This window comes from Macaca fascicularis, chromosome 7 (assembly GCF_037993035.2).
Source record: "Macaca fascicularis isolate 582-1 chromosome 7, T2T-MFA8v1.1".
NCBI lineage: Eukaryota > Metazoa > Chordata > Mammalia > Primates > Cercopithecidae > Macaca > Macaca fascicularis.
The window spans coordinates 124,889,728-124,917,528 of record NC_088381.1 but is presented as its reverse complement, the minus strand read 5'-3'; the positions used below and the strand labels follow the sequence as shown (position 1 = coordinate 124,917,528).

Sequence of the window (27,801 nt, the reverse complement as noted above, 5' to 3'; positions counted from 1 at the left end):
GCTTTTATGTGGCCGTGGCATCTCTGCACGCAGCTTGTATGTTTGGGATGCTTCAATTCCAAATCAAGCTTGTGCAGAGGTAGACCTCAGATCCGCTGTCTGCACTTAGACATCTTCCAAGAGAAACACCCGCCAACTCAATCATTGTCTGACTAAGAGACCCTGGAGTCCTCAGATGGGGAAAAAGGAAAAGTTAAATCAAGCAATTTCATACGTACCTGTGACTCATTGTGAAACCTAAGCTGCAGAAAACTGACAGCAGGAACAGAGGATGCTGACCTAATTTGCCAGAACAAAGGTAGGATTTACTTTTTTGGTTGTGAATTTTTTTTTCTTTATTAAATCAGAGGAGTTTAATGAACATTAGTTCTTAAGGAAACAGGAGGCAGATAACTGAGGGTGGAGCCGGGTCTCCTTTATCCTCCCTCTTCCCTGCCTGGCCCAGTCACCAGGCCTCAGCTGAAACCTTCAAAACCCTTATCTGCCCACTGAAGTGGCAGACTTCTTTAACCTTTGACCTAAATTGTGTTTGAACTTTCATCTTGAGGAAGCAAAGTTTTAACATTAAGCCACTAAAGACTTCAAAAGCCCTGGATTTATGTCCTGTTCTTTAGCAAGAATCCCAATACCCTTGTCTTTGACCAACAAATAAAGTGGAACTTGTTCGTCCCAATTCTAGTAGTGATATGCTAGGTGAAGAATTATAATCAAGAGGAGGGTATTTATAGCATTTGACGCATTTTAATAGATAAGCTTCCCAAGAAACAAATCAAAGGAAAGATTTCCCTAAAGTTTTCAAGACTTTTTATTTGAAATTCTTATTTTTATTCACAGAATAAATGTGAACATTACTTAAGAGGGACTTTCATTTCTGCCTCCATGAGAGTATCTGAGGAATTTTAAAGTAAGTCATATTAATATTTTGGGGTCCAAACTGAGAAAGTCCAAACTGAGAAAGTCCAAAAACAATACAATATCTCACAATCTTTTTAGAGCCGGTTGCATTTGAAAAAACAATGACTATTTTAATGGATCGTCCTTTATATTCTCCCCTAAATTCACAGAGGATTTGCACTTAGCCATAAACATGCTCAGATGAGGACATGCCTTAAAGAGAATATCTGAAGGGCAAAGTAAGTCTGAGAGGATTAACAGCAGAATAAAACCCAGATTAAATCAGAGAACCAAGGAAAAATTAGTAGAAGAACTAGAAACATTTTAATGTCTGTAACAGGGAAACACCAACCTCAGTGCCCTGAAAAAAGAGGGATGCCCAACAGATGTAAATCAAAGGCCAAAACTAACTTTGATTTATATCTGTAGCTCTTATGACTCGCTCTTTTAAAAAAAAAAAAATGTACATTAGTTTTATTTGTCCTGTCAGTTAAAGTAACTGAGGCTGCCAAAACACTGTCATTTCTTATAACTGATTACTCTCCCCTTCCCATGGCTGTCATATGTGTCTCAAGTGTATTTGTCTTTGGAATGTTGTTCCTTTATTGCCTTTTGTGGGACCTGTCTTGCTCTGGCATTTTTACTGTGGTAGACACATTGCTATATTACAGTAAGCCAAAGGTCATCTACACAGCCATCAATTCTAAGAATAATTTTTTGGTTAATAAAAGTAATTTTCTTAGCTAAGGGCTACTTGCTGTGAGAAGGATTTATATTTGCCAGATCACATTTTCTAGAAAGTGATAGAATGTCAACCATTGATGACATTTTATATTTTATATTTATGATGCTATAATAGTTGGTTAAAAACCAAATTTTCCTTCTTTAACGTGGCTTTTGAATACAGTAATAAAGTTGAGTGAGAGTAAGTGACATGATGAAGCAAAAACATGTTTTGGGAAAATGTGTAACAAATGTTATTTGCTTCCTGGCTTAGAAAGCACCTAAGCAGAGAGAACAGAGCGGGTGTGTTGATTAAGACCAGGAGTTGGAGCTACAGAGATATGGAATGGAAAACTGTCTCAGCCATCTGCAGTGATCTTAGACAACTTAATTAACTTCTCTCAGCTGGGGCTTTTTCATCTGTAAAATGGGCATGGCAATAGTACCTACCTCCTAGGTTTATTTGGAGAAAGAAATGGGATTTGCACAAAAAGTATTTGGATCTGTAAATGTGTATCTGCCAGGCGAGGCTGCTTATACAGCATTGACACACAGCCCCACATTCTCAAGGGCTTAAAACAACTGAGCACCTCTTGTCGATGCTGATGTCCACTGCAGATGTGTGGGGTGCCGGTGGTCGTCTGCCCATCGAAGTCATTCAGGGGTCCAGGTGATGGAGCAGCCCCTCCTCAGATTTTGTTGCTTACATGCAGAGGAGAAGTGTAGTCTGCAGTTTTTCTGCCAGCAATTATGAAAAGCTCAGCCCAGAAGTGACACATATCACCTATCATCAAACTCATTGGCCAGAACCAGTCTTATGATCCACGTACTCACAGGGGACAAGAAGGCAGATGTACCAGAGGCAGAGAGCTGGAAATAGTTGAACAGCACTAATGGAGATCACAAATGTTTTTTACACATACATATGTGGGAGGAAAGAGAGAGAGAGAACCCAATTCACTCTCTTTCTATAGGTGAAGCAGAGAGAGTTACTCCAGATCAGTGTTCAAGTACCATGGTCACAGTCAGGTAACCAGACAGCTGCAGGAGCAGGAGCCACCCCACTGAATACCCCAGGTAATTTAAGGAAAAATGTGGATCAAAAGGGAGGAGTTTCCCCAACAACAGGGAAGAAGCCCTTCCACCATTGCTACTAGATATTTAGTGGAACAGTATTATTGGAAACATTTTTTCAGTAAGTCATTGCAGTGCACATACAATATTTGGCAAGAAAGAGTCTGTATGAGTGACCTTATCCATCAGCCAAAACACCACCTGGAATGGCAGCTGTTGGGTAACGGGGCACTCAGATGCAGTTGGGGGTTGGGCAAAATCCACATCTGATGTAACCCTGGGCGAGTCACTTTAACCCTCAGATCTCCAGCGTCCTCACATGTGAAGTGGGAATAAGACTAGACTTGGCAGGAGGTTTGGGTCACAGGGAACAGATGAGATTTTACTCAGAACTCTGGAAGCACGTTGGAGAGCCACTGGCACAAACAGGCACTCAACACTGTTCGTTCATTCATTCACTCCATCAGAGTCACAGATCGTCTCCGCCTGCCCTCTTTAGAAAATGCAACATTCTTTTCAGTTCTCTTAATGCAGTCATTTCAGAAACGGAGTTTCCCAAATGAAGTCTGCCCAGGTTAAATGGCGATGTGCACAGTAAGGCAAAAATGCCAAGGGTCTCGGCAGCAGGCACAGCAGGTCTGAGCTTTCAAGGTATCCCTGGGCCCTTGGACACAGGTCATAGTTGCAGTCCTAACCCAACTGGTGGGTCGGAACAGGTCAGGGGAGGCCCTAGCTAATTGGCAATGGTGTCAACTAACCAGGGGCTCTGCAGCCCTGCCACAGTCTGAGCCACGGGCACAGCCATTTCCCTGGAGAGGTGTTTGGCTGCAAGAGCTGTGGGCTGGGTGTCAGCTGGACCTGGGTTCTGGTCCTGATTCTGCTGCTGAGTTGCCTTGCTCAAGCCATGTAACCTCTCTGGTCTTCAGTTTCCTTTTGTGTAAAATGTCTGAATCGGTTGGCTGGTTTTCAAACTTCTTTTCCCCATCTTCAGAACTGAAGGAAATCTTGCAGTTCCCAAGTTAAAACAAATACAGGCAGAGGTACTCTGAGCACTGAGCTCCACGGTCTCTTCTGGAAACCTTCAGCTCCTTGTGTTTCCTTCACGCCTCCCTCTGGAGTCTGAAAACCCAAGAACATTCATTTCCTTATGTAGAGACTCAACAAGACTTTATTGGGATGTGAGAGGGAGCTCACATTCATCCACTGTCCCCTTCACTGTGAATGAATTGGTCGGTTTGCATTTGGTCACCTCTGTAGAACTGGAGGAAACAGGATACAGACAGAAAAGATTAGGCCAGAGGAACAACTGCCCAGGAGTCAGGGGCAGGAGGAGAACAGCTTTGCAGCTGGGGGTGTCTCACGTGGGTCAGAATCGCTCATGATGGCCTCAGGGACCAGGAAGTTATGAGCAGAGACCCTTGGTGAGGTCTACATACCACAATTTTGCTTGAAGACGATCCTTATTTTAGACAGCCAATTTAAAGTAGGAGGAAAGCAAAAGGAATGTTACTGAATTGGTGTCAGAGAGGAGGAAGCATCAGTGAGTATCAATTTGTTCTCTTTGGAGCGGGAGCAGTTCCCTCCATTTTCAACTGCAACTTCCTGTCTTTGCTTTCCTCCCAGAAGCAGCCCATGGAGGCGACCTGCACATGGACTACACGAGGCAGCTAACATTTTTTGTACACTTATTTTATATAAACTCTGTGCTTGGCAATCTGCACACATTGTTTAAGTTAACCATTTGCAATCCTCCAAAGAAGGTTAGAGGCTGTTACTCTATCCTCATCCTAACATCTCTAGCTGGGAAAACAGTGTTGGAAATTGAGTTAAGAAAATTCACACAGAGCCAAAAATTTAAACTTCACACATGTCTGACTGTAACTCCTGTGTTTTTAAATCAGTATGCTCTCTTCTCTCCCAGGTTCCCTCTCTCCATCTTCTCAATTTCATCAGTGCTAGAAATAAAAATTAACTGAAGGAAAAGAAGAAAGAGAAAAGTGTGGAATTTCTGTTTTATCATCAATTTTGCCACATATTAATACATCTGCTCATGTGTTTTTCCTCCTTAAACCCACTTTTGCCTTTGTATTGCCTACAAAAGAAAGTTCATCCTCCTTAGTCTTTGTTTTCCAAAACACTTACTGTCTGATACCACATCCTTTCCAGATTTATGCCATATCACCAAGAACAGCACCAGCCACCTAACTTCTTACTATTTCCCAAACACATACATGCACCGTCATACTTCTGTGCCTTCGCTCATGCTGTTCCTTTTGCCTGAAATTCCCTTTCTTTGTTCATTTGTTTGGCAATTCCACATGTATTAAGCTCCTACTATGTACCAGGCCCTGGAGCTAGAAAGGTGAATAAATCCAGGTCTCTGACATCCAGCTTACAGTCTGGTGGGGCACACAAAGAGGTAAAAGGGCAATTATAACGCAGTGGGACTGTGTAAGTTTTGACAACTCACAGGAGAGACCTACCCCGGATTTGGAGGTAGGGAAGCGAGGTTCAGGGAATGATGACTTCTCACAGGAGGTAATGTCTTAGCTGGGACTTGAAAGATGGGAAGAAGGAAGAGGTTTTCCTAGACATGCAAGAAGGAACAAGAGAACTGGTGAATAGTTGAAACTAAAACTTTCGCAAGTGGATTAAATGACAGCAAGGGAGAGGAGGAACAAACGAAGCTGGGAGGGGCTTTAGGTCATGTTAAACATGTTTGGATTTTTAAGTTGAGAAAATGGAGAGCTACTGAGGGGTTTTGCTACGTAAGCGGGAAAGTGACATAATCACATTTGCAGCTGTGGTTATACCAATCTGCAAATAGCTCAGGCAAGACGTCGCACACTTAAATGTTTCCCAGCGTTTGAGTGAAACTGGTCCAGGGTAAGAAAACACATAGGAAAATTCTTCATTTCTTCAAAGAAAAATGTATTTCCTCCCATTTTTTTAAAGAAACATGTGGGCCTATTGATTTTTTTATTTTTTCATTTTTAAGGGATTCAATGAATGATTAAAAGAAATATTTCACTTTCCTCTTAGCTATAAGAGTCTAACAGAAAATGCTTAGATTAGTGGCAATGCTTTACTTGTCACAGTGTTGGGCAGAATACGGGGTAGAGGACTGTGGTGAACTGTGGTGAGCAGGCCCCATCTAAGAGGAGAAGCCCCCACTTCACTCCAGCTGTCTGTTTTCGTGCAAGAAAGTGGGTCAAATCTAGACCTTCTACTCTTTCAAAGAAATCCAGAGATCAAATCTTAATGTAAAAATCTACTGATTTTAAAAATTGACCGAAAAACCAAAAACGAAAACAAGAAGCTTAGAATTGCCAGATTTAGCAAATAAAAGAACAGGATGCCATGTGAAATTTGAATATAAAATAAACAATGAATGCTTCTTAGTATAAGTATATTCCAACTATTGCATGAGATATATTAAAGTATGATTTGCCATTGATCTGAAATTGGAATTTAACAGGGTGTCCTGTACCTTGGCTGGCAACTCTAGATCAAACAAAATATGCACATGAATCACATTAGGTATGTCGGCCAGCAGTTGGCAACTTGTGGTATTGATTGGTGATTCTAGACTTTATCTGAAGAGTGTTGTCTTTTATAGCAAATAAGTCATGTCATCATTTTCATTATGCTAAAGTAAAATTTATAGATAGTACAACCTATTTAATCATAATATTTCAAAAGTCCACCGAAGGCCTAATTATAAAGAAGAAATAAAAAGAAAATTATTTCAATATGTGATTGCTTGGTAGCACTACAGTAGTAACTGGCAAGACGTCTGAGAGTTGTGAAAGACATATGGGTGCCCCAGGTACTACGGGGCATGTAGCTCCCTGGAACCTGACTATCAAACGCTCACACTGCTTCATAATCTTTGTGATGACCAAAAATACTGCACCCCGTTTTCAAAATCTCCCCGAGGTGCAGTGCCGTCTTCAGCGATAAAGAGCAGTTAGTGAAAGGATTCACAGGAAAAAGGCAGAGGCTGGGACTTGAAGCTGGGAGATCAATTTTAAATAGAAATAGAGTGGGCATGGTGGCTCACAACTGTAATCCCAGCCCTTTGGGAGGCCGAGGCAGGAAAACTGCTCAAGGCCAGAAGTAGCTATGATTGTGCCACTGCACTCCAGCCTGGGCAACATACCAAGACCCTGTCTCCTGGAGTCCTAGCTGCTCAGGAGGCTGAGACAGGAAGATCCCTTGGGCCACGGGTAGCTATGATTGCACCACTGCACTCTAGCATGGAAGGCAGAGCTAGACCCTGTCTCTAAATAAGTAAGTAGCCAGGCACAGTGGCTCTCACCTGTAATCCCAGCACTTTGGGAGGTGAAGGTGGGTGGATCACTTGAGGTCAGGAGTTTGAGACCAGCCTGGCCAACATGGTAAAACCCCATCTCTACTAAAAATACAAAAATTAGCCGGACATGGTGGTGTGTGTCTGTACTCCCAGCTACTCAGGAGGCTGAGGCTGGAGAATGGCTTGAACCCAGGAAGCGGAGGTTGCGGTGAGCCAAGATCACCTCAGTGCACTCCAGCCTGGGGAACAGAGTAAGACTCTGTCTCAAAATAAATAAATAAATAAAATAGAAGTGGCTGGAGAACCAACTAGAAGTGGGAAAAGAAAGGATGAAGGGTCAAGTGGGAGCATTCAAATAGATAGGCAAGATGGGAACAGGATTTGTTTTGGAATAAATAAATCCTATATCTTGAGTTTTAGATTTAGATTTCTGTGTGAGATCTAAGAAGAGCGGTCTGTTAGTCTGTGAAATTCATGAGTGCTGTGGTCTGAGATGGCCATAGAACACTGGGAATTCGCAGCACATTGTCTGTATGTGATGAAGTTATGGGAATGGATGAGATTGCTCCCAGGAAGACTATAGGTAGGAGGCGACTTAGTTCATGGACATAGCCCTGCGAACACCAACTTTCATGAGATGTCCAGCCTTTTTAATGGAGGAAAAAGGAGTTTCCAGAATGAAAGTAGGAAATCCAGGAAAAAGTGATGTCACAGAAAGCATGGGAGGAGAAATGGGTGGGACCGACTGCAGAGAAGACAGATTCTACAGGGAAGATAAACAAGAGAAGAGTTGAACAATGTCCAGTCAGGAGGTCCCTGGTGAGCTGAGTGACTGCAGTTTCAGTGCAGGGGTAGGTGTGGAATCCCTTTTAGAGTTGATAAGAAAATGCAGACAGGGAGCATAGGCCACTTAAAAAGCGGCATGGCTGTGAAGGAGTAAGAACTCCTTTCTGCCTTTTAGGGTCCTCCTTATATGAGATCTCTGAACTTTCCTTTACTTTCGGTATCTTTTAGGATGCCTTTGCTAGTAATTAACAGAAAAATGAACCCAGACTGGCTTAAAAAGTAAAATTCAATAGTGGATTTAGGCTACTGAAAAAGTCCAGTAATGATGTGTGCTTCAGGCATGATTTGATCAAGGCTTTAGATCCAGTTCTCATAATTTTTTCCTACGTGTCTTAGATTTGCCCTCAGACTGACTTCCCAATTTTTTAAGTTTATTTCACAAATAGTTATTGAACACCTACTGCATGCCAAGAACTTTTCTAGGCCCTTGAGATATAGCAGTAAAATACAACTGATAAAGATTCCTGTCCTTGATGCTGGGTGTGGTGGCACATACCTGTAGTCCCAGCTTCTTGGGAGGCTAAGGCAAGAGGATTGCTTGAGCACAGGAATTTAAGGCCAACCTGGGCAACTTGGCAAGACCACATGTCTAAAAATAAAGATTCTTGTCCTTGTGGAGCATATGTTCAAATGGGGAAAGATATCTTGTAAAAATGTATATACATATATACAGACACATATATAAAATCATAATATGTGACATGGTTTGGCTGTGTCCCCACCCAAATCTCTCCCATAATTCCCACATGTTGTGAGAGAGACCTGGTGGGAGGTAACTGAATCATGGGGGCAAGTCTTTCCTGTGCCGTTCTCATGATAGTGAATAAGTCTCACGAGAGCTGATGGTTTTATAAAGGGAGTTCCCCTGCACGTACACTCTCTTGCCTGCCGCCATGCAAGATGTGACTTTGCTCCTCCTTTGCCTTCTACCGTGATGGTGAGGGCTCCCCAGCCATGTGGAACTGTAAGTCCATTAAACCTCTTTTATTTATAAATTTCCCAGTCTCAGGTGTGTCTTTATTAGCAGCACGAGAACAGACTAATACAGTATATTAAATGATGATAAAGTCTATGAAAAAAGAAAAACAGTTCAGAGTACAGAGGATTGGTAATATAAGAAGGGCTAGATTGTAATTTATAGAAGGTGGTCAAGAAAGGCTTCACCAAGAAAGTGGCATTTGAGTGGACATAAGGATATGGCAGAGTGAGATGCATGAATAGCTTTGGGAAGGGTATTGCAGCCAGAGAAACAACCAGCACAAAGACCACAGATGGGAGCGTCCAGCACGTCTGAACAGCATCAGGGAGGCCAGTGTAGCTGGGGTGGAATGAGTGAAGGAGTAGTAGTGGGAGATTAGATTAGGGAAGCAATAGAGGCCCAAATTTATGAGCCCATGGCAAGGGCTTTTCATCAGCAGAATGTCGAGCCCAAGAGTAAATGATACAACTCAAAGTGTAAGAGGATCTCCCTGGCCGCTGTGTTGAAAAGGGACTGTAGCGGAGTGAGAGTGGTATCTAAGAAACCACTCAGGAGGCTCGCTCTTTCAATAACCCAGGGAAGTGGTGATAGTGGCTGGGCTGGGGTGGTTGCTGTGGAGGTGATAGACATGGTAGGATTTTGGAAAAGTTTGAACATAGTGCTAACAGGATTTGCTGACAGAATGGATGGAGAGGACAGAAGAGTCGAGAATCACTCCAGGCATTTCTGCCTAAGCCACTATCTGAGATGGGGAAGGCTGTGGGTAGGAACAGGTTTGGGAGGAAGATCCAGACTTGAGTTTTGGACGTGTTAAATTTTAGAAGCCTATTAGACATCCTGGGGTAGCTGTTAAGTGAGCAGAGGGCTCTAGGAGTCTGCATTTGGAAGATAAATATAGACAGGTGATATCTATTTCAGATTTGAAAGCAGGCACATAATATTAAAGTCTCAAGACTGAAGGAATCACCAAGGAAGTGAGAGTAGGTAGAGAAGGAAAGAAGACCAAAGACTGAGTCGTGGATCCCTCAGACACTGAAAGGCCTGGAAGAAGAGTGGACTGGAAAAAGAGACTAAGAAGTCTCATGATAGAAAGAAACTGGAGTGGGAGAGATAGGGCATCTTTCAAACATAAGTACCAGATTTCCCTCTGGCTGGATTGAATTAGGTTATTTGAATCGGTCCCTCTAGCCGATGGAAAATAGTAGACAAAGTCCATTTTTTAACTAATCATTTGAAAAGGTCTTGGTTTGTGCAGAAGGGCTTATACTTATGGGGACTTTTTTTTAACTAATCATTTGAAAAGGTCTTGGTTTGTGCAGAAGGGCTTATACTTATGGGGACTTTTTAAAACTAATCATTTGAGAAGATCTTGATTTGTGCAGAAGGGCTTATACTTATGGGGACTTACCTGTGGAACTTACTCCCAGAACTTACTCCCTCCCCGGGGGGGTGGTCAATTCCTCACAATCCTACCCGATGGTAAAACTGAATATTGGGAAGTGAAGGATAAAGCGAACCCACCATCTTGCCACACATTTTCTGGGGGATCAGTTTTTCTCATGTACCCACAGATCCTTTCGTTCATATTAATAGTTGTATACTTATTATATTAAAAAACAGTTGGCTATCTGTTTACTGATTTCTGCCCAGATTATAAGCTTTTTGAAGAACTGTGTCTTACTCATCTTTGAACCCCAGGACCCCTAGCCTCAGTGAATATTTGTTGAAGTGAGTTAAATATGAACATGTGAGAGTGTGTGCACGTCTGGTTTCTGTGGGTCCTCCTGGGTGACGTTAAACCTCAAAGTTAGAAGAAAAAATTTTAAACCCTTAGAATAGTTTCTGATCCATCTGTAAAATGTAATGTAACCACATAGACCATCACCTTATTAAATTTAATGTATGAAACTATTTCTTAATTGTTGTGGCTGCAAGGACAATCAGTTCTTAAATAGTTTTGAGACAGAGAAATTTAAAAGAACCCTTTGGTGTTTTGGGTACACACACCCATATACGCACACACGGAACTTATAGTTGAGAGTTCATAAAATAGCCTAATGAACCTATACTGTAAGGACCTATAAGCTGATTGTATATGTTTTGAGCTGGATATTTATGTCCAGCCCCCTCCAATTCATATGTTGAAACCCTAGCCCCCAGGGTGATGGTATTTGGAAGTCAAGCCTTTGGGAGGTAATCAGAGTAAGATGAGGTCCTGAGAGTAACATCCTCATGATGGGTTAATGTAGTTGTAAAAAGAGGAAAACAGTACAAAGTTTCAGTTAGATAGGAGGACTAAATTATTGTGTTCTACTGAAGAGCATAAAGAGTATAGTTAATAATAATGTATTGTGTATTTCAAAATAGCTAAAAGAAAATTTTAAATGTCCTTACCACAAAGAAATGATAAATATTTGAGGTGATAGATGTGTTAATTAGCCTGATTTCAATATACATCCTTCTACAATGAATTCATGTATCAAAACATCACATTTAGTCCATCAATAGATACAATCATTAATTTGTCAAATAAAAAGATGATAATACTTTTTCATGTTTATTTTTTGAGATGGAGTCTTGCTCTGTTGCTCTGTTGCGACTAGAGTGTAGTGGCTCAATCGTGGCTTATTGAAATTTCAGCCTCCCTGGCTCAAGAGATCCTTCTGCTTCAGTCTCCTGAGTAGCTGGGACCACCGGCACATGTCACCATGCCCGGCTAATTTTTAAAAATATTTTGTAGAGATGGGTCTCACTGTGTTGCCCAGGCTAGTCTCGAACTCCTAAGCTCAAGTGATCCTCCCACCTCAGACTCCCAAAGTGCTGGCATTATAAGACATGTGCCACCATGGCCAGCCACAATAAAACTTTTTTTAAAAAAACAGGAGAAGAAAAGCTATCACTGCAAGTGCTCTGCTATAGGTGTTTTCTCTATGTCATTATGATCTTTTGTTAAACATGATTTTTCCCATAGCTTATCTGAATCTATACAGTGAGCTATATTATTAAAGCATTCTAGCTAACTTTGTGCTTGGCCACAAGTAAAGCAACCTAGACTTTCTTAGAAGAGAATAGAAATACCAGAATATTTTTTCTGTCTAGTATTTGAGTGAAAAAAAAAACAATGGCAAAACATAAAATAGAACATCCAAAACACTATCAAGTATATTATATTCATTCATTCAGTCTATCATTGACTTTGTATTTTTTGGAAATATTTTTCCTTTGTTAACTTTTCCCATGGACATATTAGACTATATTTATCCACATGGGTATTTTTGGAAATGTAAGCACTAATGTAACTTCTTTGAATTACAAAAGATTCTGAAGGTTTGTGTGTTTGTTTTTAGAAAATGATGGGGATACCTTAGGAACAATCTTTTTGAACATTTGAAGGCATTTGATACACAAAAATATTTGATTCTTATCAAATAAATTGTCAGTATTTAAACTTTCCCTTTGAAGACAAGCTATTTAGTTCTTATAAAAAGCAATGCTTGCTTTTTATAAGATATAAAGGATGAAGATATAAAGAAACACCAGTCACAGCTATGGAATCTCTAGGCTTAACCTGGACAGGGTGCTTGACAGTTCTTGGGTTATTAAGCGAGTCACCAGTTGTGCTAGGCCAGACTCTCTTTACAGTGAAATAAAAAAGAGGACACATCTGAAAAACCAGATAATATAATGAATAAGACATTTGGTAAATAAGAGCAATTAAAAATCAAAAACAGCACACATCTGAAAAAACAGATAATAGAGCAGGTAAGACATTAGGTAAATATGACCAAATAATTGTGTTGTAAACCTCTACCTGAATCAGGCATCCAGGAGGCAATTCTACTTCAAGTGCTTTTTTTCCCTCCCTTTACTAGATCTAGTTAGACTTTTGAAAAATTAAGGTAAACTCCAGAGGTCACGAAGAAGTTGCCTTGTTGTGTTCTCTGGCCTAGAATGAGGCTGGAAATTGGGCGTGCACTTTCAGTTGGACGTTTCCTTAGCACAGCCCCCTTCTCCATTTCTGAGGTGACCCAACGAAGAAGAAATGGGACAGCAGAGAGTTAAAAGTGCACAAGGCAGATGCCATGAGAGATCACATGTTCTCCCTGTTGGACAGACAGGAGCCATGAGCAGACATGAGCTGGCTGTTTGGTCGGTGGGGCAGCGCTGCTTGGTGGCAAGGAGAACGGGTCTGTTTTATGCTGTTTTATTCTCTATTCACTTGCAGGGCGTTTGGATCGGTCTCTCTCTCTCTCTGTTTGTTTTTTGTTTTTTTTTTTTGTCCTTGAAAATGGCATTAAGTGATTCTGTGTATGTGCATTTGAGGAAGCCAGTGCAATATCCTATTAATCCACTGAGTAACTTCAACAACTTGAACATAATCAGAGCATGGTTGGTGACCACACTGGTCGGTTCGTGAGAGCTTTACTGAAGGGCCACGCGAGTCCTTCCATTTAAGGGATCTCCCCTTCTGTGGTCACCCATGCCTCCTTTGCCCAACAGCTTGGCGGCCTCCCTGGGGTCCATTGTAACCATCCTTCCAGGACACTGGGTCGGTTCAGGGGGCAATTGTTGCCTTCTTCTCCCTCCAGGGAGCAACTTCTCTTCATAAGGATTCTTTTTCCCAGCAAGAAAAGATGACCTGGAAATTTGATAGTGCCAGAGTTACAAACTATACTTTCTTAAGAGAGAAATATTACCTTTTAGAAACTAGCTTTTATCCTGCTGGGAAACTGTACTGTGTTGCGGGGATTGTCTCTTATTAGAGCCGTGTGAGCTGGGGGAAGCATGTAGGGCTATCTTCCACACACCAAAAAGGCTGCAGGAATCGTGTATGACCCTGAAAAGAAACTGCCATAGTACTTAGTGGGGAGGTAGGGAAAGACAAAGATGTCAACATAAGCCAGTACATTCCTTGCGCAGAATGAGCCTGCATACTCTTAAACACACCGGGAGAAGAGTTCTCAAGGTTTTGAAACTCCTAGTGATGGTGGAGTTCTTGGCTCACTTCCTAAAGCATTATGAGGCATTATAAACGTCCTTCGAATTCACGCAGTCCCATAAGAACACCAACAAAAAAATTGTTATGGGGATTTTAGTATTTAATCTTCAGGGGGTCCAAAGCCTTATTTGCCATTTCTCAATAAAAAACAAATCTTTATCCTAAGACTAGGGTAGAGGGGATTGGGAAATCATTTTGTAACAAAAAGGTACTACATCCATTAGTCAAATAGTATTCATTGAGCACTCACTATGTGCCAGGCATTGTAGCAGGGGGTGGGGTCCTGAGGGTGACCCTGGCAAGCCTGGGCCCTATCCTCATGACACTTACATTCTAGTGGGCAGCAAAGGTGCAGAGCAAGCGTACTGAGCTAGTTGTGTAATAGAAGACACGAGGTTAGCTTACAGTCTCCCAATTCAGAGATCTCGAAGAACATCTTCTTGTTGAATTTAGACATGCAGTATCCTGGAAGAGGACTGCAGTCTTAAAAATGCTCCTGATTTCGCCGGGTGAGGTGGCTCACGCCTGTAATCCCAGCACTTTGGGAGGCCGGGGCGGGCGGATCACGAGGTCAGGAGATCGAGATCATCCTGGCTAACACGCTGAAACCCCGTCTCTACTAAAAACACAAACAATTAGCCGGGCGCGGTGGCGGCTCCTGTAGTCCCAGCCACTCGGGAGGCTGAGGCAGGAGAATGGCTTGAACCCGGGAGGCGGAGCTTGCAGTGAGCTGAGATCCGGCCACTGCACTCCAGCCTGGGCGACAGAGCGAGACTCCGTCTCAAACAAAACAAAACAAAACAAAAAACCCTCCTGATTCATTCTTTCCCAGCAAGATGCTCTTGGGACATGTAGGACCTTGGGCAACACTTATTTCTTCTTAGGGAATCTGAATGTCTCTGTTATTCCTACGAAATACCTCACTGAGAATGTATGTTGCCTTAAGAAGCTGTTACATAGTCTTCTTTGGATTTTCAGATATACCTCTTCCCACACCATCGTTTCACAATCTGTTTTTATTCTATAAAGTTTTTTATCATCTCAAAAATCTATGTCTGTCTACAAGTTAAGCTAAGTATCTCCAGATAACTCTCCCAGTCAGAGATACAAGATCTCAATATCTAAAAAATAATAAATGTTCATATCAGCAAACTTGGACAATGCCCACTTGTACCAAAACTATGAGCAGGTACATTTATTTTCTTCAACTGAAAATCTGTGCTAATAATTTTAAGTTTACTTTTACATTTTAATTAGGGAAATTTTCAAATATACACAAAAGTGGAGAAGATAGTTTAGTGAACCCTAATGTACCCATTACTAAGCTTCAAGAGTCATTACAATTTTGCCAATTTTATTTCATTGATATAGCTTCCCCCACCAACTACAGACACCTTTTTTCCCTTTTAAATTTTGGAGTATCAAAATCAAATTCCAGACATTGTATAATTTCAATCACAAATATCTTAGTAGAGAGAGAAGGATACTTTAACTGTAACATGCCATTACTACAACTAACAGAATAAACAAAAAAATTTTTAGTATCATGTAACATGACCCAGAATCAAGTTCCTCTGACTGACCTAAAATATGAATTTTTATAGTTTGTTCAAATCAGGATCTAAAATAGGACCAAACATCATACTTGCTTGTTATGTTTCTTAAATTTCTTTTAATCTATAATACATCCCTCCTTCCATTTTTTTGCACCATTTAGTTTTTAAAAGGACTAGGCCTTTTTTTTTTTTTTTTTTTTTTGAGACAGAGTCTCACTGTGTCACCCAGGCTGGAGTGCAGTGATGGGATCTCGGCTCACTGCAACCTCTATCTCCCAGGTTCAAGCAGTTTTCCTGCCTCAGCCTCCTGAGTAGCTGAGACCACTGGCATGCACCATCACACACAGCTAATTTTTGTATTTGTAGTAGAGACGGGGTTTCACCATTAAGAGATGGTAGCAACCATCTCTTGACCTCGTTATCTCTTAACGAGGTCAAGTGTTGGGATTACAGGCATGAGCCACCATGCCCGGCCTAATCTTACTGATTTTCTCACATTCTGATTTGTCTATTAGCTCCCTGGTGACATTGTTCAGCTTATTTTTCTATCCCCCTATATTATTTGTTAACTGTTAGGTATATAAATGTGATTAGATTTAGGTTTCCCTCCTTCCTTCCTTCCTTCCTTCCTTCCTTCCTTCCTTCCTTCCTTCCTTCCTTCCTTCCTTCCTTCCTTCCTTTCCTTCTTTTCCTTCCTTCCCTCCTTCCTTCCTGTCTTTCTTTCTTCAAGAATATATATGGGTAGTGCCAGGTACATCCTATTGTATCACAATACAAGACACATAATGTCTGATTGTCCCACTTTTAGTGGTGCTAAAAGTTAATCCAGGGCCCCAAGTGTTGCCACACTGATACAACTATTATAAAGTTCCCCATCAATTTTTCACCTCATGGCTTTCATATTCTTTGATGATCTTTGCATGGATCCATTTTTTTTTATCATGAATGAATTTCAATTATAATATTACATTTCATCAACCATTATTTTGAATCTCAAACTATCTTAGTAAATTTTTCTAATAGAAATATCCTACATAGTACTATATTGAATTTTTAATTTAAATGTTTTATAATTATGAAATGTATTCACTACACAAAGTTTGGCATATGTAAAGTATAAATTTGAAATAAAGTCACCCCCAATTTTTCCACCAAAAGATAATCATTTCTAGAGTTTCAACGTATTCATTTTGATCTTTCTTTCAGACAGCATATTGGAACAAAACAGGACCACAGTATACTATGTTTGTACCCTTTTTGCTCTTAGTAATCTATTTTGGACATCTTTTCATATTAAAAAATACCAGATTCACACCGTTACTTTTAACGGCATATTTTAATTTTCTTGAAACATATTCATAAACATGAAACATTGGAATGAAAGATGCTAAAAAAGTTTAAGCTTTTGATATTTATTTTCAAGACTCCTACTAAAGAGTTTTCCCATCTGAAATGTGTTATGAGTACTAATTTCTCTACATCTTTGGTAACACTGAATATTATAATTTTTGTAGTTTTTGCTAATTTGATACAAAAAATGTTTTCTGCCCAGTTATATGGTTTTGATTAATTGCCAGAGATTAAAGTTATTCATATGTTTGTTATTTATTTGTATTTTTCTTCTGTGAATTTTCTATTTATTCTGTCAATTCTTCTATCAGCATGCTTATACTTTTATTTCTATTTCAGATATTTTCTTTTTCTTATTCTGATATTAGGGTATGAGAAGTACAAAAGATCTACAAGTACCAGAAAATTCTGTATAACTTTGAGGTTGTTTAAAAAAATACAAGAGAACAAAACAATTTTTTTAGTAATATTCATCTCTACAGATCTGGCTGTCCACTTGAAACATCGCTGTAGAAGTGGTAAAAAATGATTTCATTGTGATTATGTTAAAATTTTTTATGTTTCTTTCACTTGTTTTAGGAAATCTGCTTTCTGACATTTATACTGGATGGACTCTTCACCTCTATTTTGCTGAGCCCCAATTCCCTGCCTCTTCAGGGCTTCAATGATGACATTTTTGTTTTTACAGTCAGCTTGTGATGTTTTGTCCAAAGGAAGATTCTGAAAACAGCTTCAGCAGCAAGAAAAGCTGGATATAAATTTATTGTTATTGTCCTTTCCAGTGTAAAAAAAAAGTTGAAAAATACTGATGACTTTTTCTTAGTGTTAATTTCTCGTCCTACAAGGATTTAATTTCATACTCAGGCTGAGGATGAATTATCTTTGATGCGGCTTTTTTTTCCCCCCTAAAGTATTTTTTAAAAGCTTTCTTGAAAAGATGAATTCTTCTTCCTAGCCCTAGGATTCTGAGTAAAGATGACATCCTGGAACAGGAGAAGTCCAGGTTTATCTTTCTACTTTCTTACCTAGTAACCTGTTGGACTTAGAGAGTTGAGATCTCCACGGATGTTCAGTAAATCTAGGAATGGCTGAAATAAAAACAAACACAAAAACAAAAACAAAGCTCACTTTATTTAGTTACAGATAATAATCACAATGCCAGAAGGTTATAGACACAAAGGCCAAAAGAACAAAGGAAAGCCACATCAGAGGCTGCCTGACAGCTTAAGACCTTTTTTTCCCTCTGCTTAATAAGAAATAAGTTATCATTGTCATCATCTTCCAAGCACCTCTCCTTTTTCTTCTCTTGCCCCTCTTAACCTCCTTGGGAGACTTGTCTCCTCTTGATGTGAAGTAATGTGATGAATGGTGAAAGGGCTTGGAAGGCTTCTGGGTTTTAAAACTGCCAGGAGAAGAGTAGGTTTTGGGGCCCCTAGGACAATCCTCACCCACTTCACATGTCTGTCAGCCTTCCTGTGCTTCTCCCAGTTTCTGTTCTTGTTCTTCATTTCTTTTTGTGTTTCCTTATTTTATTGAGGCCACCTGTTGCTTTTCCACAAGGCATGGCCCTTCCTTATATAATGATGGGAGTTCTCATTTGCTGTTTTTATCTAAGGTAGCTTAGATGGCTCTGGGATATCTCCATTTTTCTTCAGTACTTTTATTTTTTGTTTTAGTCTCTTTTCTCTCTCCTGAATTTCATATTTGTCATCGTAGTAGCAGATGAATGGAGATATTGGAGACGGGTCATACACTTCTCATTCTGGACACTTGTGCCCAGAATTGCCTTTTGCATGCAGTGACAGTAATATGCTAAGGCTGATGGTCTTGAAGGGGTCTTTGGCTTTTTGGATGGTCCAGGTTTGGTCGTTAGGTGATACTGCCCCCAGATTTCTGTGCAAGTATCTGTATAGTGACCTAGCATATGACATCAGTCACACTGTTTATCCCAGGAATGTCTGAAAAGACATGAGTGGTCCAACATCTTAGGCACAGGACAGTATTCGCAAAGGGGGGCTGGCCAGGAATACAGGAGATGTCCTCTCCCGGAGCACAGGAAGCAGCGACGAACTTTTCCTGGTAAGGGGCAGTTTTTTGTTAAATGGCCACATTTGTCACAATTTCTACAGATAATGTTTTTGTTGGCTGAATAATATCTCTGGGTGTGTCTTCCAGGTGATTTGTTATTAGCTATCTCGGCCTCAATGTCTTTGTCACTGATGAACCAGTTTATATCATCTTCTTCAATAACAGAGTTTTCACATCCCACAACGTTGAGAAGGATATCATCATCTCTATCATCTACTTCACATCCCAGTAGCATCCAGCTTTTCACATTATTGCCTTCTGAAATGGTGCTTTCTTCCTCTTCACTTGAACTGACGGCTCTAATCATGAGCTCTCAGATTACACCTGATCTCTCTTCAATATCACTCTTGCATTTCTTATCAACCAGCTCATTAGATTGAAGAGAAGCAGAAGGACCATGGGTATTTTCTTATGCTTGAACTCTAACATTCTTTCCTTTACATCTATAAATACTATCTTCATCAGACAGTGATGACCTCTGAGCCATCTGACAGCTGGATGACCTCACTATCTGAAAGGACAATTAGCCTCTTCTGATTTGGTTTACTACTCGAAGATTCCAAATTCCCAGAGTTCTTTCCTTCATGTTCTTCTTCCCTGATGACATCACCAAGATCTTGGGCATAATAAATTCAGCTATAGAGTTGAAATTCCACCTCACTATCAACACTCATTTCACTAGATAACTCGTCTTGATAAAGATCATATTCGTATGCTTCTATAATCTCACAGCCACCAAACATCATAAAAAGTCAGTAACCTTGATGTGCTGGCTGCAACCTACTTTTCTTAATAAATTATAATGATGTAATATTAATCATTTATCTGTCATATTTCAAATATATTTTGCCAGTTTGTCATTTTAAAATTTTTGTTTATGACTTTTTAATGTTCAGAAATTTTAAATATTTATGTCATCTATTAAAAATAATATCTATTTTTTTCTTTGTGATTTCTTCCATGGCATTAATATTCCCCATCTCAAGATTGGTGTAAATATTTGCCCATAATTCCTTCAACAGTTTTGGGGTTTTGTTTTCATATTTTACCTTCAATTCCTTAGCCTATGTTGAATTTTTTGGCTGTAATTTAATGTAAAGATCTGATTGGATTTCACCACCACCCTCCATCCCCCACATATTCTCATTTTCCCCACCTCCATTATTTGTTTGAATAATCTATTCCAACTGATATGCTTTTTCTTTCTTTCTTTTTGTTTTTTTTTGAGTTGGAATTTCACCCTGTTGTCCAGGCTGGAGTGCAATGGTGCGGTCCCTGCTCACCACAACCTTGGCCTCCCGGGTTCAAGCGATTCTCCTGCCTCAGCCTCCTGAGTAGCTGGGATGACAGGCGCCCACCACCATGCCCAGCTAATTTTTGTATGTTTAGTAGAGACTGGGTTTCACCATGTTAGCCCGGCTGTTTTCAAACTCCTGACCTCAAATGACCCACCCACTTTGGCCTCCCCAAGTGCTGGGATTACAGGCGTGAGCCACCACACCAGCCTGATACGCTTTTAATGCATTCGTTTCTGAACTATCTTTTCTGTAACAATGATCTGTCAGACAGTACTTATACTAGTAACACACGTAAATGTTGCAGCTGTAGTATGTTTTAAGATCTGGAGAACTTTCCTTATATTATAGCTGCTTTCTTAACTACCTATTTAATATGTATTAAATAGGTATTTCTTAATACCTATTTACTGATGACTCCCAGCTTATGTCTGGCTCTAATTTCCAGAGTTGTACGCCTATATATCTATTCAACCTCTCCTCTCAAATGGGTAATAGACATCCATTCATTCATTCAGCAGTATTTATTAAGCACCCACTCTCTTCCAGGCATTGTTCTAGGCACTTGGAATAAATCAGTGAATCACACAATGATCCCTGCCAATTAATTAACAGTTTGATTCTTACAACAACTTTATGAAGCAAATAAATTATTATTTCTATTATAGTTCACGCATGAGGAAAATGACACACAGAAAGGTTAAATGACTTACTCATGGTCACACAGCTAGTAGGTGGTGAATCTGGGATTCAAACTCAAGTCATTTCTTCTAGAGTCCTTGCCTTTAATCACTTTCTCAAACTCAACATGTCCAAAACAGAAGTATGGATTCCTCTGTCACATTTAGTTCTCAGGCTTTCTCCATTTTAATAAATGACTATACCATTCAAGCGTGTACCTGCTTGAGTCAAAAACCTAGGAATCGTTCACGACTCCCTTTCCCCTCACTCTCCATATTCAGTAGATTAGCAAGTTCTGTCAATTTTATCATCAGCAAATACATCTCTAATTCCACCACTTCTGACCATCTGTGGTGCTCCAACCTAGATCAAGCATTGTCATTTTCTGCCTGCACCATTACACCTTCTAAAGATTCTCCCTATTTCTGTTCTTTCCCTTTTCACACAACTAGCAGTGAAGACTTCAGAAAATATCAATAACATCCTGTCACTCTCATGATCAAAATACAGTCAAATTATACTATAAACACAGAGAAAAACAGAAATTGCCCCACCCTTCCCCCGCTTCGTGGTACCTGTTCCTCAGTGGCAACTGCTCTGTGTTGTTTTGGCTCTTTCTTCTGTCATTTACATCCATATCTCTAAAGTACGTACTAATACAACTAGTTTTAAAATTTCAGTTGTGGACACCATCAGTCAATTTCAATGACTTCCTAGTAGAGCAGAGGAATATTTAGCTCTTCTATAACTACCTGCACCCCAAACACACACTTCCTCTCTTTTCCACCAATGTAGGTATATCTCAACTTTTATTATTTTGGTTACATTATTTTGACTATGCAAATATTATTCATACTTCCTTAGTGTACTAGGACTTTACTTCTTATTTTTGTGAAACTCTTTGTTTTACTTCCTTTTTATAAAACTTTTCCTAGACTTAATAATTGCTTCATTTTTTCTTTGCTTGTATTTCTTCCCCAGGTACTTAACACTAATTCTTATTCAAACTCTCTGGTAGAGCTGTAAATCTCTTCTCAATGTAACCAGGTATATAGAATAATCTATAAATTCATTTTTTCCCCTGGAAAACATCCTCTTAGATCCCTTCTTTCTCTATGATCTGCCACACTACTGTCGTTTTGTGAGTCTGCTTCATGATCTTCCCAGGAATTCTGTTGCTTTTTAACCTGTTTTTAGCTCTTCTTATCTGTATCTCATGTCTTACTCTCATTTGGCTTAAATTTATTTCAAAGGAATACATTTTCCAGTAGCTTTCTGAGGAAGTAGGCATGAATGGTGAAATAAAAATATGCTTCTTGGCCAGATTCGGTGGCTTGTGCCTGAAATCCCAGCACTTTGGGAGGGCAAAAATTAGCTGGATGTGGTGGCGGGTGCCTGTAATGCCAGCTACTTGGGAGGCTGAGGCAGGAGAATCTCTTGAACTCGGGAGGCAGAGGTTGCAGTGACCTGAGATCGCACCACTGCACTCCAGCCTGGGCAACAGAGTGAGACTCTGCCCCCAAAAACAAACAAACAAAAAACAAAAACCACTTCTTGTAACTCCTCATAATTGATCATTACTGTAATTTGTTACAAAATTCTAGATTTGATATCATTTTGATTTGAATCATTATGATTGAGTGTTCTGATGTCCTTCCAATTCTTGATCCTTTATAGCCCTTCTGCTTTTTTCTATGAGTTTTTAGAAGCGTCTGTTTATTCCTGAAATTCTCATATTTCACATTTTCATCCCCCTCAAAGGTTTCTTCATGTCACTGGGTAATTCATTTTTTTCTTCTCCCCCAAACCCCCTCCTTATAGATTTGGGACAAATTTGCTCTCTGTCCCTATAAATTATTTTCTATAATTTCATAAAAATGGAATAATATATAAAATCACTTCCGTACTTGGCTTCCTCAGCATAATTATTTTGAGATTTATCAGGTTTTTTAAATGTATCAGTAGTTTCTTTTCATTGATGAGTAGAAGTCAGTTACATGGATTTACCACACTTTGTTTATCTCTTCACCTAGTCATGGACATTTGGGCTGTTTCCAGTTTTTGCTATTCATAATAAAACTGTCATAAGCATTAGTGTACAATTCTTTCATTAGACATATATTTCTTTTTTCATCAGTTAATATTTAGAATTAGAATTGTTTAATCATATAGTAGGGGCTTCTTTAAATTTTTAAAAAACTGTCAAAAGTTTTCCAAACTTGTACTATTTTACGTTTTCACTGTCACTGTATGAGATTTCCAATTGTTGTATATCCTTGGCATTCTCGGTCTTCTCAATTGTAGTAAATTCTAGTGGATATATAGTTCCATCTCATTGTGATTTTAAATTACATTTCCCAGGTAGCTAATTACTTTGAGCATTTATTCGTGTTTTTTTTTTTTTTTTTTTTTTTTTTTTTTTTTTTAGATGGAGTCTCACTCTGTCACCCAGGCTGGAGTGCAGTGGCACGATCTCGGCTCACTGCAAGCTCCGCCTCCTGGGTTCATGCCATTCCCCTGCCTCAGCCTCCCGAGTAGCTGGGATTACAGGCATGTGCCATCACATCACATCCAGCTAATTTTTGTATTTTTAGTAGAGGCTGGGTTTCACCATGTTGGCCAGGCTGGTCTTGAACACCTAATCTCAAGTGATCCATCCATCTTGGCCTCCCAAAGTGCTGGGAAAGCCACTGCACCCGACCCATTTGTATATCTTCTTTTGTGATTTTTTCTATTCAAATATTTGGCCCCCTTTTTTTATTGGGCTGTTTGTTTTCTTATTGTTGAGTTACGAATGATATTTATATAGCTGAGATGCAAGACCTTTGTTTGTCAGATATGTGCATTGCAAATATTTTCTTGTAGTCTGTGGTTTGTCTTATGTGTTGTAATCTGCTTACATTGTTGTTGGAAACTATCTTTCAAAGAGCAAAAGGTTTCAATTTTCACATGTCATATAGGTTTTATAGCTATGTTCTTAAATAAATGCCTTAATATTCTAAGTTATTTCATTATTCTAAATGAAATTTTTGCATCATTCTGTTGCTTTTTATTGCTATAATAATAAGTTATATGTACGTTATAACTGAACACCTCGCCAAGTCCCCCATTCAGTAGTTTTTAAACTTATGTTTCTTAGGTATTCAACTATATGATCAGCAAGAACAAATACATTTAGCTTTTTTATTTTCTGGTATCTATATAGGTTATTTCCATTTTATTTTCTTCTCCTAATATTTTTTCTTAAACCTACAAAACAACATTGAATTGGCTTTTTTCTGGTTTTAATAGGACTGTCCTTTAGTGTTTTATCATCTAGAAAGTCATTTGCATTTAATTTTTAGCCAATAATTATAATTGTGTTCACATAGTTTTGATCTGTTCTATGTAGAGGTTTTTGAAATTAGAAATCACTATCAAATTTTATTAAAGGTGCTTTAGTATTTGATATTATTTTTCTTACATAATATAATAAATTATATATATATATGTTTTTAATATTGAACCCTTGCATTGTTGGATGGCCATACAATATTATTCTTTTAATATATTGCTGGGTTCAATTTGTTTATATTTCATTTAGAATTTTTACATTAATACTATAAATTAGATTACTGCTCCCTCTCCCATGGTGATCTCTTCTTCTTGACTGTCTTTATCAAATTTTAGTATTACACTTATATAAACATCATAAAACAAATTGGGGTGCTTTCCATCTTTTATTATAATCTGAAATAATGTAAACGATATTAGAATTATCTCTGCTAACTGTTAGATTGCATTCAGCTGTAAGATCAACACTTTTAATTTTTAAATTTTTTAAAACTTTGAGACATGTATTTACTTTCCCACATCACCAATCACGGCCTAGTATGATTATGAGTGGCTAAGTCTTATATCCCTTCAGGAAAACATAGCACTATTGAATGACTATGGCATCCTATGGAGAACTTCAATCTCTTGTCATAGCCTTTAGAGTTCCTGGCTTCAAAGCCTGCAAACTCTCTTTGAATGACCTACTGAATACTTTTTTTTCAATAAAAAAGCTTCAGCTATTAAATAATCAGAATTTTTTTAGTGCTACATCTTCAATTACCTTTGTAATAGTTTATATATTAATTACTCTTTTAAAGTTTTTTAATTTCTTCTTGGGTTAATTTTGCTCATTTTGTTAGTAAGTCATTTCTTCCAGGTTATCAAATTGCTGTCACAGACTTTTACATGGTGTATTCTTATAATTATTTTCATCTCTTTTGTTTTGCATTTATTTGTAGCTCTGTACTTCCCATTCTTAATCTTTCATGTTTTCTATCTCTTTTCTCTATTCAGGCAAATCGCAGTTTATTTATTTTATTGCTGTGTTCATAGCATCAGTATTTGGCTTTTCCCTACTATTTTGGTGTTTTCTATTCTATTAATTTTATCTTTTGTCTTTGCTAATTCCTACTACTTACTTTCTTTGGTTTATTTTATTTTTCTGTTACTGATTCTTCCTCTTTTTTTTTTTTTTTTAGATGGAGTCTCACTGTTTTATTTTAATACAAAATATTCAATGTGAATCATTCCCCTTTCCATGCTTTCTAGATAGCATATAATTTCAGTTTTAAAGGTCTCTTTGATGCTGGAGTTAAGAGAGTGTTTCTTAACTTCCAAAATGTTTTCAGTCAACATTTTATTACTTATTTCTAATTTTGTTGTGGCCTGTGAGTGTTCTATATTTTAATGTTTTTAAAGGTTTTCTTTGTAGTCAAATACATATATCATCAATATTTGTACTATTTATATTCCTACAAAAATTCACACTCTATGTCAGTAGGATAGAAATTACACATGATTTTATTAATCTACTTTATTGTTATATTATTCAATTCCTCTCTGTCCTTACTTATCTTTTTGTGTAGTGAATCTTTCTACTTCTGAAAGGGATGTTTTAAAAATTACAACTATAATTTTATTAGGTTTTTGCATTTCTACAAGCTCTTTTTAACTATTCGGCTGCAAAGTTATTTGATGTGTATGTTTGTGACTATCATATCTCCTCTATAAACTGTGTTTTTTTAATTGTCTCTATTCATGTCCTTCTTAAAATGCTACCTGGTAACAGCCTGTATGATGCCACAGTCTCCTAGTTTGGATCCATGTCTTTGCCTACTCCTTAAACGTACCTGTTCCTCTGTATTCTGATCTTCCTCTCCTCCTCCTGTAAGCACAAATAAATACACATCTCTCACCCAGATCTCTCTCGGAGCTCAAGACTCCTACAACTCATTTCTGCCTAGATTGTTGTCTTGAATGCAGCACACACAGCTCAAAAGCAAAATTCCCCTCCTTCACCCTGAACCTGCCTTTTCTCTCTTTAAAACATTACTTTTAGCTTTTTTTCTTATAAACAAAACATTGCTCAGTTTTGTTTTTCCACTAATCTGACATTACATAATCCAAGCAAACTGCCTAATGTGGTTCCTGACAGGTTGTGAGTTCTCCAAAAATTTAGCTACTATTATCAATAGAATCCAAGTTTACATTCACTGTCAGTTGCCACTTCATGCTGTCAGGAGGTACTTTTTTTGCCACATTACCACAGTAGTGTTGGCTCTTTGATCTTTTATGAACACAAGAAAAAGACAATTAGATCTCAACCCGCATACTGTGGGATAAAACGTGTCTTGCACTGTGCTATAGTGGGAATCAAGGAATGGTCATGGTTTAGCGCTTCTTTCCAATGGTCCAATAATTTACTTGACTCCATTAGTTGCATTCTTGAGTTCCAGTGACACGACCAATTTAAAATAGTTTTTGGATGAATCAAACAGAACTATAATGAACAGCCTAAATTTTTGGTTTCTTCTTTGAATCCTAGTTGATGGCAGAGAGCATGTTTACTTGCTGATTGGGTGGTAGATTTGACCACTGTTTAAGAATCAGCTCCAGAAATTTGATTTTGCAGAAAACTTCTGGGTATATTAAGACAAATTCTTCTGTTCACTGGCTTTTCATGTCCTTTAGGAGAAACCTCCACCTGGAAACCACTCCAACACCCACCAAGGCACTTGAGTGAAAACATTAGCATATAGTACATGGCCCAATTAAAATAGAGACTAATAGAAACTGGTAACATGCAGATGTACGCCTCTCATTATATAAGTCCTCACCTCTCACCCTTACCACCAATCACACACATAGCTACTACCACTGACAACACAGCCTTTCCAATATGGAACAAGCCTTGTTTCTGAACAGAAACTGCTTTTTAAAATCAACTAACAATCAACAAATCTGGTCATCGATTAGACTAGAAGAATTTCTCTCCCTTTTCTCATATTTTGTGCCTTCTGTCTCATAATGGTTTTCTGTTTTGTCACCCTCACAGCTCCGTGGAACTTGAATGCCAACAGCTCTTCATCTGTTCACATTAAAGAAAATTAGAAGGAGGAGGAGGAGAGAAGAAAGTCCTATCATCAAGTTTATTACTCCCAGGGTGGTCAGCTTTCTATTTAAGGGAATATGCCCAAATTTCAGAACTGGTTTAGTTTATGCTCTGAAAAACATAGGCAATTATTCACCTGCCTCTTACATATTTGTGTGTCTGGCTGTGACTTTCGATGGAGGGCAATAAAAAGGAATCATTAAGAAGCCTAGTCTAGATGATGTGTTTTCTCTCTCTGAAAAAGAAGAGTGATGGCTTTTGCCTAAGTACCCAAAATTAAATATATAAGCTTTCTACATGGAAGCCTAAATAGCTTATTGAATTAAAAAAAAAAATCATAGAGCTTTAAAGTAAAAACACTCTTTTTCCCATTTCTGGAAAAATTATATTAGTAAAAATTATTTGGCCAGAATCTCTCAGACTGTGCAATTTTTAATGTAGTGAATAGAAAATTAAATACGATTTTCCACTGCAACTGTCTTTGATAGTGAATAAGACATGTCACCATGTGTGTGGAAGGCTCCTCCATAGATGTGTTAAAGATTTTATTTATCTCTTCCTTGTGCTGTTTTGA

The 27,801-nt window shown here is 38.7% G+C and overlaps 1 long non-coding RNA gene, 1 other non-coding gene and 1 pseudogene across 3 annotated transcripts; 1 reads left to right on the top strand and 2 right to left on the bottom strand.

Moving 5' to 3' along the window:
- Window positions 1-27,433, top strand: LOC123574534 (uncharacterized). Of its 2 annotated transcripts, none has more exons than XR_006699560.2 (3): window positions 1-298; window positions 835-904; window positions 27,171-27,433. It is a non-coding gene; the product is annotated as an uncharacterized lncRNA (long non-coding RNA). The 2 variants fall into 2 exon arrangements; XR_012415823.1 differs by lacking the exon at window positions 27,171-27,433 and adding an exon at window positions 4,613-4,688.
- LOC102124643 (zinc finger CCHC domain-containing protein 7 pseudogene) lies at window positions 16,892-20,642 on the bottom strand (annotated as a pseudogene).
- Window positions 24,692-24,818, bottom strand: LOC123574987 (small nucleolar RNA SNORA25). The gene has a single exon (XR_006700158.2). It is a non-coding gene; the product is annotated as a small nucleolar RNA SNORA25 (small nucleolar RNA).
- Window positions 27,434-27,801: the final 368 nt, after the last annotated feature.